The 19,121-nt window shown below is 45.4% G+C and overlaps 2 long non-coding RNA genes across 2 annotated transcripts; one reads left to right on the top strand and one right to left on the bottom strand.

Moving 5' to 3' along the window:
- The first annotated feature begins 2,005 nt into the window (after positions 1-2,005).
- On the top strand, positions 2,006-4,431 carry LOC135387386 (uncharacterized). Its single transcript, XR_010421083.1, has 4 exons — positions 2,006-2,142; positions 2,224-2,353; positions 2,610-2,694; positions 4,331-4,431. It is a non-coding gene; the product is annotated as an uncharacterized LOC135387386 (long non-coding RNA).
- Positions 4,432-17,294: 12,863 nt separating this feature from the next.
- LOC135387385 (uncharacterized) lies at positions 17,295-18,858 on the bottom strand. The gene is made up of 3 exons (XR_010421082.1): positions 18,523-18,858; positions 18,249-18,313; positions 17,295-17,691 (listed from the first exon to the last, which is right to left on the bottom strand). It is a non-coding gene; the product is annotated as an uncharacterized LOC135387385 (long non-coding RNA).
- Positions 18,859-19,121: the final 263 nt, after the last annotated feature.

Raw genomic sequence — 19,121 nt, 5'->3', positions numbered from 1 at the left:
TTGAACGTCCCTCGTATTATTATTTTATTATTGTTTCGTGGGCATACCATTTTATGACAGATTTTTTAAAAATATTGGTGCATATTCTCTGGGACATCCTGTGTAACAATAGATAATACACAACCCTAATCTTTGTACCTCTGATTCAGTGGCGGGCCCAGTACAAGCAATTTTAAACAATAAAGTTTTGCGAAGGTCGTTCCTCGCACCAGCTTGCGGACGTTCCTTGGTGTTCCGCGCAGCATTGAGACGTGGATGGTGATCGCCGACGCCGAAAAAATTCCAATTGATATTCTCCGTAGAAGAAAAACCATCCGTCACTATTTACGACTGCTCGCTCACCACCGGCGTCACCCTCTGGTAAAAAGACAAGTAAAAGGAAGCAGATTAAACCCTCGATGTGTGTTCATGCTGCAACGGGCTGCATCCGCAGGGCCGGCGAGAGAAATTACGGGCCCCGGGGATGACCCTTACAAAAATCGATATTGAGTTTCTTGTATGATCTTGATGAGTTTGTAATGAGTCAACAGAAACGCATCAGAAACTCAACGTGTAATGTGATTCCACATTACGTTCCTATCAGGAACTCCATTGAGTTTTGACATTAATTTTTCTCATGAAAAATTTCCATATTTTTTCTGCAGAGTTTTTAATGTATGAAATCATCAGGACATACCACTCGTGCTGTTCAAGACAAATATGCTTGAACTGACAGTTGATATGTTTTTATACTAATAACGGTGCCGTGCGGTGACATTTACCATGTCTCGAACCAGCCGCAGATACCAGGAGGGGGACGGGCGATAACGTACGTAGTTTTATACATGGGATTTTCCTGTCCCCTCTCCCACTACGCGCTCCGACAAAGAAACCGCCCCACATCCCCCTTCAAAAATAAAAATAAAAGTAAAAATAAAAAAGTAAAATAAAAATAAATAAATAACATAAAATAAATAATAATAGTAATAAATAAATAAGAGAGAGGGAGATAAAGCCAGTCTCTGGGTCCGACCTTGGCTAGTGCTACTGTGCTACTAAAACAGAAAGAAGCTGTCCGGGGTATAGCTGCAAGACTTCTTTGTCTTCTGTCCTTAGCTGAGTACACGAGTTGCGCGCGCCATACGCATTTGGATCTAGCAGATAGCAACCCTTGTTTGATGCAGAATTCACCTCGTGCTGTCAAAAAAAAGAAAAAAAGAAAGAAAGTAAAAAAGGCCTCCACAGTGCTCCGGCTGGCACTGACCCCTCAGGTAATCCGACAATATACTACAGCCGACTAAGTCACAAGTCTCGTGAGGAGTAGAAAAATCGCGGGAAAGTAAGTCTTCGCTCCTCCGTCGAACATGGAAGTTCGAAAATATCGAAAATATCCTCATCTTTGTCGGATTCGCAACACTTCTGTCACGGTTCTGTCACGGTCACTCGCACGGCTTGTGTGTCGGTGTTCACGACGAATCTTTAGTTGTTGCTCGAGCTTGTAGTCTGTGTTTTGTTCGAATCGGTACAGTACAAACACCATTATAATGACACTGCTTGTATCTTCTCATTTTTGGCATTTTACGAGCAACATGCAGAACACATTAGAAGAAACAACACACAATAGCGACTTTGCTATTAATTAGCGGGCTTCAGTTGTCCAAGCATACAAGTTTTTATTTTAAAGCTTTGAAGGATATTTCGGCGTATGAAATTTTGGTAAAAATGCTGAGAGGGAAAGTAGTCGTGTAAAAGATCACGAAATTCGCACAGCACGGATAGTTAGTTCTCTTCGTCTTACGCACATTTCGACATCCAACGTATTTACTGATAATTAAAGTGCATAATCATTTTTAAATTAATTTTTTAGGCTACGACATGTTTAATTATAATAATAATAATTATTATTACAATAATGGCAACAGTAAGATGCTGATATTATATGAATTATAAAAGGTGTTGTCTTGTAGCGCCCCCTCGCTATGTCGGAAAATGCCACTGTATCCTAGGCCTGTGTTCCCGTCTGGAATGTCTACCGGCGTTGCACGTGTGTTTCTACGCTTCGTTTTTTTTGCTATCATTTATTGATTTTACACGTCCTGCGCGGGTTGCTTGTGTCATTTGGAAGGAAGCAACCGCTGCCTATAATCGAACTGCTCGACTATGGTAAGTGTTCATACTGCTGGAAGCAAGTTTGTGTACCTGAATTGAGCCATAACTTCCCGTTTTGTGTGTAACGTACCACAGGTGAGGAAAAAGTTACGGAACGAAGTCATGCGAGATACGCTAAACGGGGTGCACGAGGCGACACGGAGGAAGCGTTAGAAGAAACGAAAGCCACGAAAAGCCCGCTGAGCAGCTTTGGAAAAGACGAAAGGTACGTTTTGCACCACTGTGTCGTAATTGCACGAAAACATACATTGTTGAGCTTTCTCCGTGTGTCGCTACGGTGTGTTCCTGTTTCGTTTTTACAGCATGCTCGCATAATTCGTGTTGTAGCATAATTTCTGCGCTAGAGATAATTTGACATGGAATGTTGGTTAATGCCCCAGGCCTCCGGATAAGCGAGACATGACTACATTCTTATGCTTCACGTTCGATGTGTATTAGATATTTATCTCCTGATTTTTCAGACTGCATTGTTACGTTGCGGAAGCCACGAAAATTACGAAGAGCCTCAAGTCGTCCAAGGGGGTGGCAACAGCCGAGGATTAAAAGGTAATGTGTCTCATTTTGGAAATAGCAGTAATGATATATAATTGGGTTTGGTTAGACTCTGCTTTACTGACACTGTTCATGAACATGGTATGCTTTGAGAAAGTAAGGCTGTACTACCGTCACATGGGGGTCTCAACGTCATCAAACACATTGTCTTTATCGCTGGCCAATTTCATGCTGCCATACTGCGCTTTACAAATGGCTTCAGTTCAAGGAAGCAGCTGAAAGAAACTGCAGCAGCTCTGTGGGTACTGTGATCATATTTAGTCTAGAAATTATTAGGTATACACTAACGTAATGTTGCTTGAGCTTTTATTTTGTGCTAAGGAGCATTTCCATGTTTCGACTCTGCGAGACAGTTGAGAAATTTCGGGTAATGGCCTTATCGTCAATAAAGCACACACTTCAAGATGTGTTGTCAACGGTTTCCACACGAAATATAGCTCCACTGGTGTCTACACGTCTTACCCCTTTATAGATATTGCAATTTTACTGCTGTAGCTTTTTTTTTTTTACGTAAATCAGAGTATAGGGGAGCTAATATATGGAGCCATTTTTCACTTCATGTTTGACTAAAGTTGAAGTAACCATAGACAGTCTTTGTGCAGCACCACATAACTCCCTTAGTTCGATGATGTTCGACGGCTATGAACTTGGTGTCTGCTCATCCTTGCCAGTGTGGAACGAGTATTTGAACAGATTTTATGTTGAAGTGCCTAAGTTATTTCAGTAACATAGATCGCTTTTATGGTTGAGAATTTCCAATCTTTACTGGCAAAAGTTAGTGTCACGTCTAAATGGGAATATCCTGAACCTGTAATGCAAATGTGTATACTAATTTTTTTTAACTTATTTATTCGCTGTAGTGGTGAATATCAGTGCAGGTGCTCTTGTCGAAAAAGCAATTTTAGGCAGATTCTACTGCAAAGGTTACAAAACCTGTTCTTCGTTTAAGAATATAGGTAAATGGTCAAATGCGAATAAATTGCTCTGAAAGTTATGAATGTTATGTGAAAGAAGCTATGAATCCAACAGGGGTCAGTGCACTAACCGGTAGGTGTTATGGTGGATTGGGGTATTGCACACAACACATTTGTCTGAAATCATAACTCGTTGTGAACAACAGTGTGTAAAATTTCCATCTGCTGCAAGATTGCAAGGGCAGCTGGCCATTTCCAATATTGTTGTTCACGCGTGCTGTGTATGTTGAAATCGTGATTTTACTGATGGTTCCGCATGCTACCTTTTCAGATCAGGTGATGAAAATATGAAAAATGATTTGAGAAAAATATGTAGTGCTTTACAAGCAATTATGACATTATTCAAGAGCACTGATATTATCACCAACTTACACACTGTATTGTTGCCTTTGCTCACAGTTTCAACTTCAAAATAGGAATATCAGGGAAACAGCAAGCTGACATTATTGATTATCGGTTTCTTTGAGTCTGAGCTTAATTTCTTTTGAGGTGGCTTCCTTATATTTGGTGGCCAAAATAGGCCACCGTGGGCCACATGCGCACCATGTGTTTGTGATACACTTGTTCTACTGTATTGCAGTCCTTGCTTGTGATATGTTGCATTAAGTTTGTGTACAACTGTACTGATCAATTTGCAACTTTTTGTCGTTTTACAGACTGTGTGTGTAGCAAGTTCGACAACACCGTTATTCAGCTGAAGAACAGTTTGTCCTCAATGGTGTCAAGAGAGCTCAAATAAATGTTCTGTGGTGGTATATTTTTGTGGTTTTGTAGTGCAAACACTCTTGTATAATACTGCAGGAGCACGTCAAAAACTCTACACGCACATCAGGTACCTATCAGAAATTCAGTGCCCAATTTTCAACTGAAACACGTCATAAATTCAACAGAAACTGTCAAGAAACACATTATAAACTCTACAGTAACTGTCAAGAATCACGTCAGAAACTCAACAGAAATGTACTCATCAGATACTAATCAGAAACGCGGTGGCCAATTTTAAACAGAAATACATCAGAAACTCATTAAAAAAGTCATCAGAAATTCTGATGAGTGTGATGTCAAAAGTCATTGACTTTTCTTTAGAAACTCATTAAGATTTTTTGTAAGGGGACTCCGCATGAGCCCTGTATATGAGTCTCCTGGTGCTATAGCAACCGTTTGGCCTTGTGTCGGGAGGGCCCCTGGGCTCCATCCCTAGCTGCTCCCCCCACTAGCCGACCCTGTGCATCCCTGCCTTTACTGTTGCGCCGACCGCCCATTCAGTGGCACCATGGACACTGCCGAGCTCATCCCTCTCGACCTCCATTTCTGGCCTCAAGAGGCTGAAAGCTGGATCTTGTTCCTTTTCTTGAGCAGTCTACCTTGGAAGTGGTACAAGTACACTCTAAGAAAAAAAAAGAGTAAGTAAGAGTAAATTGAGTATAACTGACTTATACACTCTTTCTTACTCTAGTCACCCCGCCTTACTCTTCCGATCAGGGATCGGAACCGAAACTGAACCCGAACCGAAAACCGGAAAAAACCGTTATTTTCTGACGAACCCGAACCGAACCGAACCCGAACGATTTTTTCGCTTGTCCTGAGCCGAACCGGAACTGAACCGAAAAAAATTGATACGGTTACCGGTTCGGGAATCGGTTCAGAGGTGAATTAATTGTACTACTGACCGACCTTTTCTTTTTTGCTCACCTGAACGGTTATCTCACACCTTTCTCTTACAATCGTGTACGGTGAGCGTAAGCTTGCTTGCATGTAGCAAAATTACTGCCCATGGACCGTTTAAACCGATGCCGAAAAAAGTAACTGTTCCAATCCCTGCAAATGCCCCAACCGCTGGCAGATTTTTTTTTTGTCTGTGTATGTGCGGGGGTGGGGGGTGGGGTGGGGGTTCTCCCTGAGCCGAACCCGAACCGAACCGAACCGATATACCTGAACCGGTTCAAGCTGATAATTTCGGTTCAGCGGAGCTAAACCCGAACCGAACCAATATGCATCAACCCGAACCCGAACCGGACCGAAAAAAATACCGGTTCCGATTCCTGCTTCCGATATTCTCTTTACCCTGCTATGACGGCTATGACGTTGCCATACCACGCTGAATACGCAGGTTGACGTACGTTGAGACGTACGTTGACTACCTGTACTCTAAAATCAGGGCTTGTGACTGATCGCCAAAGTATGTGCGTGTTAGTGAGCCATTCTTCAGCGGTGGCGGGGAGGATTCGTACCGACGCCCCCCCTCCCCCCCCCCCCCCCCACACACACACACCGTGGAGGTCTGACTACGCCACTGCACGATGCTGTGCTAAACGTGCCATACCCCACTTACGATTCGCCATCATCACCGAGGTCTGTGACCGGTACAGGTGCGCACGACGGGTGCTTAGACGCCAACTTGAGCCCCTTAATCACAGACAATTTAACTCGTTGAAACCGCTTTGCCCATGGAGCACTCCTGCGTATCAGTGCCTGGCTCTTCGCTCCCTCTTTGGCTTCCTTCAAGCTACAGGTCTCCTCCAAGAACTGGAAACCTCCGACCTCTGACCTCTTCGCCCTCACCGTTAATTCCTCCTCTCATATTGACCTCTTCGAAGTGGGGTGTATATATAGGGACCTGCGTCCACCGCGGGAAGGCATTCCTTGCCGTCACCACTTTTCCCTTATTCATTTATTGTTCATGTTGGCGTTACTCGCACAAAGTACACATAAGGAAAGGCGAAATATCGCAACTCCGAATGTGCCCATGCGCTCATCAATGGCGGCAACCGAATGTAACCCTTCTACTTTGTCCAAGAACAGCCGACTAGAGCGGACAGTTGACGTCTGGCATCATACACCATCACAGTGGGTCTTTCACACATGTTGCAAACATTGACGACAAAAAGCTTCGTGGTCTTTTTCGAATCCCTGCCAAAAAGGACTTTCCCCGCATTGAGAAGAAAAAAACAGACACACACAAAATAAACAGGCTTACTTGAGGTCAAGGCGTCAACGATTGCTTGTTGACACCTATAGGCAGTACTGTCACTCATCTGTCACTCATCTGTCACTCTTCTCCAGCCATCCTTCCTTCCATCCACAGTGCACTTCGGTCTCATCAGTTTCATTCATCCTGTGCATAGCGTACCTTCATCTCTGTTCTTCGTCTTCTTTTTTTTTTTTTTTTTGCTATGGTCGTGACAATGCCTACTCCCACATGGCAAGCAACGGCAAGCATATATGGACCCCCCCCCCAAATTTGGTTCTCATTTGGAATCTGGTTCTCATCACCACCATCTTCGTTCGTCCTGTGTGGCACAGCTGGACGCGGTCTTACAAGGAAAGACAAATTGTCCAGGCAAACACAGCCTTGGGATAATAAAACATACAAACCCAAGACCAGGCGACCAGTCAATGCTGTCAATGGAAGGGTATATACATCGATAAATCAAACGGATATTAAAAATCAATCATACGTGTGCAGACCACACTGACACTGAGTAAACTGAGTAAAAAATTGCTGTGGTCTCAAAAAGATAAGAACGGAAGAAAGCATTTGGTCGACAGTCAAGTCAGGATTACGATTCAAGAAGGAATTTTACTTTGTGTAGGCATTGTGTAGGTCGCCTCACTATGAGGCGACCCATATTATTCCATTTCTCCACATTACCGCCAAAAATGGATTAGGGTATCGCCCCTGGCGTTCAGACACACCACTCATCATCATTCAAATAAAGTTGATGTTGTTGTACTTTGTGTTTCATCAACGTTGACATGACACGGTCTTGCAACCGAAACTCAAATTCACGACAGCCCTTGCATTGTAAAAGTAACACAAGTCAAGGAGGTCACGCGACATGTCAGCAGGACATTTCAAATGTCAGCGAGCAGCTTTCCTCGTGACAGAAAAAGTACGGATATTTCAACTCTCTGTTTCTATTGTTAGGCCTTTAGTATCGATCGAAAGTTCACTGGACCTTGATTTCTTCGAGTGTAGGACATGGCACCTTGCAATGCTTCTCTCGATTGTGTTCACCGAAGCAGAACTTATCGCGTGTCCCGTGACAAGTGACGGCTGTCCGCTTTGGTTCAGAAATCCCCTGATCTCTATACTTTTTATTGGTGAGAATACCACGTTTTAAGAGCATGTGGCTTTTGCAGTATGTGCTAGACAATAGTCTCGAATGTACTGTTCTTATTTCCTATGCCGCGCATTACCCACGCCATATCCCGTAAAATGCGGTGAAGTTGGACCATTTCCATCACCTTTGCTGTGCGTTCGGAACCACATCCTCATACATTCTTTCCTTCTTTTATTGTTTAATTTTTTACGTTGAATTGACGTCTTTTCTTTTTTCGTTACGTGCGCGTGGCCGTCTTATGTGCCAGAGATGTGGAGACTGGAAAGACACCATATTTACTCCAGAATCCCTGGTCTTCTACGAAAGCACGACGTCTCTATACAGTCGTGGCCCACCAACTCGCACTAGAGCATCTTGACCCAACTCACCAACAAACTTGCCAAATATGTATACACCGATGGCGCCTCCTAGATCGGGCGCGGCCGTCTACGTTCCGGATGTAGACCTGGAGCACGCTTTGAAACTCCCCTATACAGAGTCCTCCACGGAAGCAGAATTGTTGGGCATCCTGGCAGCATTAGATCATATTAGAGAGTCTTACCATACCTCTACTGGCAGCACGGTAGGCTACCGCGTCTACCGCGATAGCTGCCTCCCGGTGTGCCGGAGAACGGTACAACATTTTGCTTTAGTATACCGCCACGCCACGCTGTCGCTAAAAGTACCGATGGCAGCCGTAATTTTATGGTAAGTACAAGTGCCCACAAATGCAATAATGGCATGAATAACGCATTAAGAAACACATGGCAACAGCAGTTTCCCAGTGGAACCGACATCTTATTTTACTCGCGTATCGCAAGAGCACACATAAGCGATGGTCACTGTAAGCAACCTATCGCATAGTACATGCTGTTTTGAACATGTTATCTCACAAAGTCAACTCATTTTCTATAACTGAATGCCAAACCCGACACTCACAAGAGGAGAATGTCCACACGCACCAAAGTTCCGCTTTGTTTTCTACCGCTGAAGTTCCGCTGTCAAGGGAGTCACCATCTTGTCTCGGCGAAGTTGGAGCGTGTGGCGCTAGCATCGATTTCGCCGGTAGGAGCGGTAGAGGCCTCCCGGTATTTCCCCTACCTACCGGCGCGCGGTAGTGACGGTAGACAGGTACTTCGTTGGCGCATGCGCACTGCAGTGGTGACGTCAATACCGGCCCTACAGTTACCGGCTGACCGGTATACTAAAACTCTGTATCGTCGGATCGATGCAGGAAAAGTGGGTCATTCTTACCAACAGCAATGCATCATTAGATATAATGTCGTCACCTCGTCCCAAAATAATATGCGATTTGCAGGCAGTGGTAAATTAATTCAACTCTTAGCCGCTCGTCACAAATCACGTTCCAATGAGTACCTGACCACATAGGCCTTAGTGATGAAAGAAATAGGAAGTTACTGAAAGGGTTAACCAGCCGTAGGACACGAACCCATATCGTCTGGATTACCTGTCCAGCTCCCTCATCAATTGAGCTAAGCTAACACGTCTCTCCAGTGACTTCCAAGGGTGCGTCATTTGGGGGGACATACACTCACTCACTCACTCCACTTTCACTCTTACGTGTTTTCTCACGCGGACACACATCCACACGACGGGGCGACGCAAGCGGCTTCTTAACATCAATTCACATAGGCCAGTATGGAAACAGCTGGACTGACGCAGTGTAACGAGACGCGTTGCGTCTGATGACACTTCGCTCGTGGCGCGTCTGCCGCTTACAGCCTCTACATGCCGTCTACATATTTGCCGTCGTACCCGGCAATTCAAGGCCGAAACTAGCATTTATAACGCATTCTTGCAGTCTTTCGACCCTTTGACGGAGTTTGTCATCGCTTGCCACTCCAGTCGTAAAGAAGAATCCCCTCTCTGTTGCCCGTACCCCCGCTTCTCTTCCAAATGGGTCGGTTAAGTTCCTGTTGCAACGTGACAACTGCACTACCTGTGGCGTGGAAGCTGACATCACTCACCATCTCCTGTATTATCAGCAGCACCTCCATAATCGAAACACCATCCGAAGCCGTCTAACCAGATTGACTGTAAAGGTGCTGTCACACTGGACCGACAGCCGACAAAATTTGTATGCCGACATCGAAAGACACGATGTCCTTGCACCTGTCACACTGCACAGACCAAAGACGGGCGACGCGTCTGTCTGTCTGCCGGCCGCCACGGCTGGACGCTGTCGGCATCCGCCGCTGACAAACATGCCTGTCACACTGAACGACAGCAACATCGCTACTGCCGCCACCACTTTGTTCGAAGATGGCGTCCTGCACAGCAGAAGCGTATGGGAATGTGCGCCGTGGCGTTTTATCTTGCGCTCGACTCGGACGACGACGATGAAACTAGTAAAAAGCCACGATCATTGTGGAGTAGGAAGTGGCTCGTGCGACGAAAAAGCATGGGATGCTACGAGAATCTCATGCTTTGTCTCCATTGTAGATATCAACGTTTCCTCATCTTCCGTTGTGAACTCCATAGCTGAGGGGCAACACGACGCGCGCAGCGAAAGCTTTCCAAAAGACAACGGTTTTCGCGAACACACCTCCGTCAGAGGCGCTGATTGTTTAAATAATAATCGCAACACCCACAACATGGATTTTTCAAAAAATATTATCTTTTCGCGCAGTGGATGTCGTATGTCGGTCATCGCATTTTTTAGCAACGATCAAACTGCTGTTGTCATGTCGTCAGACACTGTCTGCCTGCCGTTATTGTTATCGAAATCTGTCACACTGAAGCGACATTTTGTCGACTTGCGTCTGCCGCTGTCCGTCGGCGCAGTGTGACAGGTGTGCTTGGTAATACAATGTATGGTGACAACGTCTGTCTTCCGTGGGCGTCGGCGCCGTGTCAGTGTCGGTGTCGTGTCGGTCCAGTGTGACAGCACCTTAATGACTTTTCTTTGGCCATTCTCCTTGGCCCGCTCCTTCACCCCATCCAGTGGGCTCTCACCGCCGCTCTCCTCCGTTTTCTCAGAACCTCAGGACTCATGGCCATCCTGATATTGTCACGTTGTTGTGGTTACCGCCTCTCTCCCTCGTTTCCTGAGCGTCTCAGGACTCATGAACAGCCTGCTGTTGCGGTCACTGTCTGTTTTAATGCGTAAAGGGCTAAACGCATGGAGCGTTTTTCCGACGTTTTCAGGACGCGCGCGCGCTCGGCGTGCGTGTGACATCGTAAAAACCAGTTTTTCAACGCGCGCGGAGGGAGTACGCCGGAATCTGTCGACTACAGATATTCGCGCGCGTCTGGGCGCGCTTTCCGAGAAGTAGACAGAACCATGGCCGTCGTGCGGCAGACAAGGTGGCGTAGGAGAAGCTCGCATACATTTTGGGGACATTATCCATCACACTAAATTTACGTGAACATTTTAATGGTATCTGGAATGAACGAACGCAGGAACAACAGGAAAGATATCTGTGGTCGACGAATATAGCAACAGTGGCGCGCGTCACTCGCTCCGTACGCGTCCCATGCGTTTCGGGTGGTTGCCTCGCTGGCGTTTCTTCGCCGCGTCTGCAAGGCCATGGCGTACCCGCGACGTTTTGACGCTGAGAAAACGTCCAATGCGTTTCGCCCTTTAGCATGAGAGTCCTCGCTACGAAAGAATCGCGGCGTGGTCTGTGTGTAGCCACGCCGCAGCGCGCATGCGCGGTGGGTGGAGAGGGAAGGAGAGGGCGCGTGGTCGGCACTGCCGACCACTGCTTGGCTGACCACGACCCATTGGCTATCGTTGCAGGTGCAGCTGTGGTGGTCGACAGGTTCTGACGTGTTTGGGTGGGCACAATGAGATTCATGGATTATGAAAGCTGTGCGGAGGAGCGGCGGCGAAAGAAGGCTGAGGCTGCGAGAAGGCACCCCCTGAATCGGAGGAAGTCCGAAAGGCTCGTTTGCTGCGGATGCTGTCTTGCGTTAGCGTTGTGTAGGATTGTGCGAAAGGTTGTCTAGCGTTTGTGAACGGCCGTTGAAGGGTTGTGTAGCGTTGTGAAGGGGAGTTCCCAAAGAGTTTTCAAGTTTTAATACTAACGCATTGCCGTCGGAACCACCAATGATCCATTGGTAGATACGATTTTGATGGATCCGTGGATACAGTGGTGGATCCGACAATGATGCGACCATGATTTTTCGTTCTTCCATTCCTTTTTTTTTCTTTTTGGAATAGAAATCCGGCTCTTTGCTTGGCTAACCATTCCTTTATTTAATAACCTTGCTCCCCCCCCCCATGTAACGTGTTGGCGCTATGGTTTGGGGCAGGGCTAGATTACTTAAATCGGTGAAAGCAATGCAACTTCTTCATGCGATAGACTAAATATTAATTTGTATAGTTAGCAAATTCGTATAATTAGACTGATTAATTAAAGTCAATAAAAAGACATCAGAGTAAATTCTATGTCCAAAACTTGGCGTTGTTTACTACAAAACTATGTGTTTGTTTGTTTTTAACCCTCTGTATACGTCACCAAGCTAGTAGTGCCATCCTACACACCTGATGCCACACGCGGCTTGCTAATGATCTTCACTAATTTTCTCTCGCTCATAGTTACTGTGTATATCTACGGAACATACCTTTAGCTGTTCAGGTGGTAAGCAACCATAACGTGTCGCTCTGATGCGCCACCTTGTAACTCTCGCAGCGACCATGTGCAGTGGGAAGCAAATTGAAAATTCCATTCTCAAAACGCTCGTTATTTGCAGACTAGACACGCTCCTCTCGGAATTTATAGCGCCGTAAATACAACGAAATTCTGTAAATGGCGCTCGCAATTCAGAACCACAAGAAACTAAACGAAAAAACTTCATAGGAGGCAGATCATTCAACGAACCGGTCGCTTACACGCTTTCGCAGTCACGAATGAGTAGCTCTCTCAGACGTGTAATTAGCTTCGTGTAATTGAAAAATTGCACGCGGAGCCTGCCTGTATGACTGCTGGAAGTATGGGTATGCGTTGTCCGGTGGACGAATGGGAAGAAGGCATCGGGCTGGCGCTGACGTCGGTTCCACGAAGCCATTCCCCGAAGTAGCGCGGTCCGGGAAACGTTACTTTGCAAAACTCACGTATATGGAAAACTAGTTACTTGCAGATTATTGCAGTATCGTGCAGAGCAGCAATCATACCAGGAATGGAGGAGTATATATAGCTGTAACAACGCGGGGAAGCTTCTCTTTCCAACTATTTTTTGCTTGCACTTCTAAAGCGGAGTGATCGTGCCTTTCAAGAGAGCATTCTCATCGGCAGCATGCAGAGTTATGGGAGAACTATACGTGTATTACAATGTATGCATGCGGACTTTGTATAGTAACCGCGATGTTGTTCCCTATGGCTGAGCATTGGAGGACACCTTTCTGGATAATCCTTCGAGTAGAGTGAGTTACCCAAGGATATTGCTGCCCGTTGTCCATAAAAATGCAGAGTAATGAGCGGTAGAGGCCCCAAGTGGACAAAGCTGGATCTTTTGTAATACAATGTTAATTATCGTACCCAATTACCCAGTACCTTTTCGAAGGCAGTATGAACTCTGAAACAAAAAAAAAAAAAAACTAAATATTCTTTTGCTTCAACGCAGGTATGTACACGCATAATACATCCAACGTCATCTGTAGACACCAGGTGTCCCCCCCCCCCCCCCATCCCGAGGGCAAAGGTTGTGGAGATTTGCCTTGTTCGCTTTAAGCCTGACGTCATGGTCTCACGGTTCCTTATATTCGTCCCAGAGCTAGCCCGGGATCATCAACTTGTCGATATCTTCACGTGACTTAGCGTGACGCTTGGAACGCGTCAGCTTTAAAAATAACGATAACGCACGTTATGTGCGACTTCAAGATATTGGTCCAACAATAGGGCCTCAATCCTGAACTCGTACATGACGAGAGTTAACGGTATATTTTAAGCTAGCGTGCTCGACACTTGAGGAAAAACATTGCAGGACGAGGAACTGACGCACACTTGAATCTGTGTGCAAAAGCTGGTTCCTGCAGATTTCCCGAAAACTATAGTTCGTCACTTAGAACGGAACTTTCACTTGTGTGTATCTGTAGTATTCGTGACTATATTTTTTTTAATTCAATGTTAGCGCCGCGAAGCAACTGTGGCTATGAGCGGCGTACAGGTGTGGACAGATGCAGAGAGTATAGCAGGAAGGAGTGGGGGACGGGGGGGGGGGTTAGTATGCGTCCTGGACCGACTTCAGGAGGAACTATAATTTTAGTCAAGTGTCACACTCTTAGAAATGAACTTCACCGCATAGCACTCTCGTAGCCAACTATCATCTCGAGTGACATCATTATCTTCCTTGATTTGTTCAAAACGGGAGGCGTACGCCTTCTTTGTGACACTTATGCTGTTCATAATTGTCACAAAAAAGGCGTACGCCCCCCGTTTTCAACAAATCAGGGCAGATAACGGTATCATTCGAGATGATGGTTGGCTAGGAGCGTGCTAAGCGGTGAAGTTCATTTTTAAGAGTGCAGGATACTCCGATCTGTCCATTTAAAGGCTCCTTAAAGCAGCGGACAGTAAGCTTATGTTGACGGCGTATAGATTAACAGCTTGTTGCTTGTAAACACAGCACAACCAGTTTGTGACACAGAACACTTAATATTTTTTATTTGCTAGAAAAATTGCGGTAAAACGCCTCGGTACGAAGACTGGTGGGAAATAATGCCTATGTTCCCAAATCTATAATCCCAAATCTATGTTCCCAAATGAGTTGCGCTACTCCAAATGGCTACGGCTATGGCTGTGGCCGACACGTAGCCACCCTATTTCGTTTTGAGACCCAGTGTTGTGGGCATGCAATGTAGTTTTTGCCGTGGTGCTTGACGAGCGATGCGCAGTTGGTGACTACACTCTTAAAAACGAACTTCACCACATAGCACACTCCTAGCCAACCATCATCTCGAATGATATCGTTATCTGCCCTGATTTGTTGAAAATGGGAGGCGCACGCCTTTTTTGTGACACTTATGCTGTTCATAATTGTCACAGAAAAAGGCGTACGCCTCCCGTTTTCAACAAATCAGGGCAGATAACGATATCATTCGAGATGATAGTTGGCTAGGAGCGTGCTATGCGGTGAAGTTCATTTTTAAGAGTGTACTTCGATACAGCGTTTCCCGTAATTTTCAATGGTAATCTTCCAAACTTCGGACGAATATTGGGACCATACTGAGGGCTCAGACTATGGAACATGCGAATTTTTGTCTCTCTGCTACTTTACGCTACGTTTAAGCTAATCAATATTGGTATCACGATTCCTTAATAACCCATGCAATAAACGTTCACATAATAACGCCGATGAGCGCCGACGACCACACACAAAATCTTTGCGACACAAAACTGGACGCTAACATGCCACTGTTCCGTCGTGCTTGGCGAAATCGACCGGTAATCGCGGTGTAATAGCGCAGTCATTTTAATTTCTTGACGTTTTTTTCTTCTTATTATACAATCTTATTCAGGCTAAAAATATCACCGGCAACGTCGGTAGGACGGAGTGTGGTTCAGCCACGCATGGGTCATACGGAGGTCGGCGTCAATTGCGCTGTGTGTAGACAATTTGATAGTCGCTTATTACGAAGTTTCTTGCTATAAATTATACGTCAATTACAGCGAATAAAATAGAATACACAGTGCAGCGTGCGGTCATCGCTTACGTGACTTGTAACGAAGTCACGCATATATCTGGTCATTGAAAGAAAAATAACGTTGGTGTCCAGTCGCTAATCCATAGAATAAGGTGACGGAATGTTGCAGACACCATATTATATGAGACAATTAATGTTCTGAGGCTGGAACACACAGAAAGGACAAATACATACAAAGCCTCAAGTGCTTAAGAAATTAATGATGAAACATGGAAGTCAGTAAAAAGATGGAAGTCCTACAGCTGTCTAACCTTTCAGTGAGTTCCATCTTTCACAATATTATACTTTGCGCAAGAAGGTTTTAGTGCTTGGAAGGACACGTCAGCTACGTGGTGGAGGTGGTGGTGGTGGTGGTGGTAGGGGGGGATATTTATTAGAACAAGAAAAAAGGGGGAGGAAAGGGGGGCTACGTGGGACTGTGAACTGAAACAAGCAATAACCATGGCGCACATCTGGAGGAAATAACGCGTTTGTGTGGCTTTCGTACTATCTCGTCTGCAACTGGAAATGTTGTTCCGCCTGTTTCACCTCAACTGCTTTAGGATGTCATTACGGGCGTCTGGTCTGCATTCGCCGGCGGTTTCGCACTGTGGCATCGGAGTAACTACGCAGACGACCAGCCCAGGGCATTGCTGCACGGGCGCCAGGCATAGCGCCCCGCACGTTACGCGCGCGTTGCACATTTCGTCCGTGAAGGTGAGAATAAGCCCTCAATAACGCGAGTAGTTTGGAGCTAACATCTCTTTTTTTTTCTTTTACCAGTGAACTTGAGAATAACATCTCCGTATTGTTTATATCTCAGTCAATGAATCAATCACGGTGAGAATAATCGTTGTGCTAGTGATATCCTTACACGAAGTAACCTTAGTTTTACGACGTAAAATGAACCCCTTTGCGGTTTGGTGGAACGTTACGTCACGAAAGCATCGATGTGAACGTTGTGATTCAGGCAATTAAATCGTCAATTCCGGTCTCTGTGTGTCTTTTCTTTTTGTAGAAGAAGAGGAACAATGAAGTGGGGGAGAGAAGAGGACGAAAATAAAGTTATTCTTGGGAATATCCAACTGGATCCAAGAAAATGGGCCAACAGGAGTGCGTCTCTCGAGTGTCTTACTACACTCTAAACCCGGTGGCGGATAAATAAGCGCTAGTTTTTTTGCACATTTATAGCGCTTACACTCTTAAAAATGAACTTGACCGCATAGCACGCTCCTAGCCAACCATTATCTCGAATGATATGGTTAACTGCCCTGATTTGCTGAAAACGGGAGGCGTACGCCTTTTTTGTGACAATTATGAACAGCATAAGTTTCACAAAAATGGCGTACGCCTCCCGTTTTCAACAAATCAAGGCAGATAACCATATCATTCTGAATGATGATTGGCTAGGAGCGTGCTATGCGGTCAAGTTCATTTTTAAGAGTATACTCTGAGACTGGATATATCCGCCACAGGGGTTAACCGCGACGGCTTCTATGCGCGTCCACTCTATACACGCCGCGTTCTCTATGCGTCGCGGTTGCAATACGCCTCTACTGTTATGCCTTGCGCGTTTTGTTCGCTTCAACCGGTAGGCACTACTTTAACTATATGCTATGTTTCCAATCACCACACTTCACACACCCTGTGTGGAAAGCGAATTCAATCTTTATTGGCACACACTCTTAGAAATGAACTTCACCGCATAGCACACTCCTAGCCAACCATCATCTCGAATGATATCGTTATCTGCCCTGATTTGCTGAAAACGGGAGGCGTACGCCATTTTTGTGACAATTATGAACAGCATAAGTGTCACAAAAAAGGCGTACGCCTACCGTTTTGAACAAATCAGGGCACATAGCGATATCATTCGAGTTGATGGTTGGCTAGAAGCGTGCTATGCGGTGAAGTTCATTTTTGAGAGTGCACAACACACAAAGATCATGTACAGCACCAATACTTCGAGGTTGCAGGTGATCTTGTTGAACACATGTGCAATGCAAAAGAACATTTTTCTTTTTTTGCTTCAATCAAAATGCACTGCCCAGATGGCAAATTAGATACAACAACAACAGAAATTAAGGTGAAAAATTTCGTGCCTCAACATGCCGTTCCCTTGCTAATACAACGAATCAGTTTTAGAGCAGGTAGCAATACTGTACCAGGAGCACCAACGTCTGATGAACTTGAAGGGCACTGTATAGTGGGTGAGGTACTTCAACACATAAGGACTTCTTCAATTGAGCTTGAGGGACCGGGGTCACTACGATAAAAGTAATCTGGGTATGATGTCTGTCCATTCTCACTTTGGTAGGATGCAGTGAATATGATATCTCTCAGTAGGTTTTAATCAACATAACTAAAATAAGAGTGCAGTTATGAACGCTGCTACACACTTATGTTGGTAAGGGATGAAGTAGGCGCCCATGAAGTCGCCAAAATATAAAGGCAAGACAAAACTGTTTGCCCTGCATTACAGTCCAGGTTCGCAGGTGAATCCACATTAATTGCGATCCCAATAAGACGCATGTATACTCTGCATAGCAGTCTCTCTGCACCCAGGTTTGTAAAATAAACAAAAAGATCAGTGCAGACATTTAAGCATTTCTACAATTAATCGAATAATTTGTGACACATGTTCACATGCTCACACTCTTCGACACTTAGGTGTCGTGTTTTTATCGTGTTCATGTGCCTCTCTTTCCAATTTATTATTGAGAATTAAATAATGCGGCATAGACACGAGTTGATAAGGGCTTACCTTCAAGCTATCTCAGTAAACGAACACCAGTTGCCACGAATAATTTGAAATGTCCTTACCCGAAATATTCAGATCACTTTGTTCCCCCCAGTGTAGTCGGAGGACGAAGTGTCACCAGTTAAGTCTGAAAGAAAGAAGAGTTCCACACGGAGGAAAATTAAACGCAAGTGCAACAGGGCGTAGAAACGCGATCACGGAAAGGTGAATTACTGGTATAGATGCGCAGAACATCATTCGTCTGAGGCGACTACGAGAGGTGGTTGTGCTGCGCAGTATGGACAATATTTCGTAAACGAGCTCGAAAAGGTACACAATGCGCAGCCTGTGTCTTACCGGCATTTTCATGGCTGATCGGCGGATGTCAACTGTCCACGGATGCCCCGACTGACAAAGTTGTACTGACAAAGTTGTTGCTTCTTGCGAAAGTTGTACGACGTAAACGATGCGTCCATACTGCCCATCAGTCTAGACACAGGCCTTCTACAACGCAAGCGATGTCACAATTAATGTATCACAGCCAACTGACAAACTGCTTCGAAAATAATGGCGTCGGCCTAACCAACCACCACCAAGACGCCGATCGTTGCACGACGTGATGCAACCTGCAGCAATGACGCAGCTGCGAACTTGGGAACATCGGTAACCGCCACGATTCTATCCGCCACACTGTTTCGCGAGGCGCTCAACAAAGAAAACAAAGAAATACGTCCACTTTTCTTTCAGTGAACACGTGCGGGAAGCTTGTTTTCTTTGTCCCATTATGGCGTTCTTTTTGTTGTTGTCGGTGTGGCGGATAAGGCTGGCAGACAATTAACAACAGCAGCAAACTATGCGCCTCTTATCCGTCCTTTATCCGCGACCGGTCTTAGAGTGTACAATCGTGTAGTAGCAGAATAGGAAAGTAACGGGTAATAGCATAGCAACATCATAGG

Source organism: Ornithodoros turicata, chromosome 3 (genome assembly GCF_037126465.1).
Source record: "Ornithodoros turicata isolate Travis chromosome 3, ASM3712646v1, whole genome shotgun sequence".
NCBI lineage: Eukaryota > Metazoa > Arthropoda > Arachnida > Ixodida > Argasidae > Ornithodoros > Ornithodoros turicata.
This window is presented reverse-complemented; position numbering and strand designations above follow the sequence as displayed.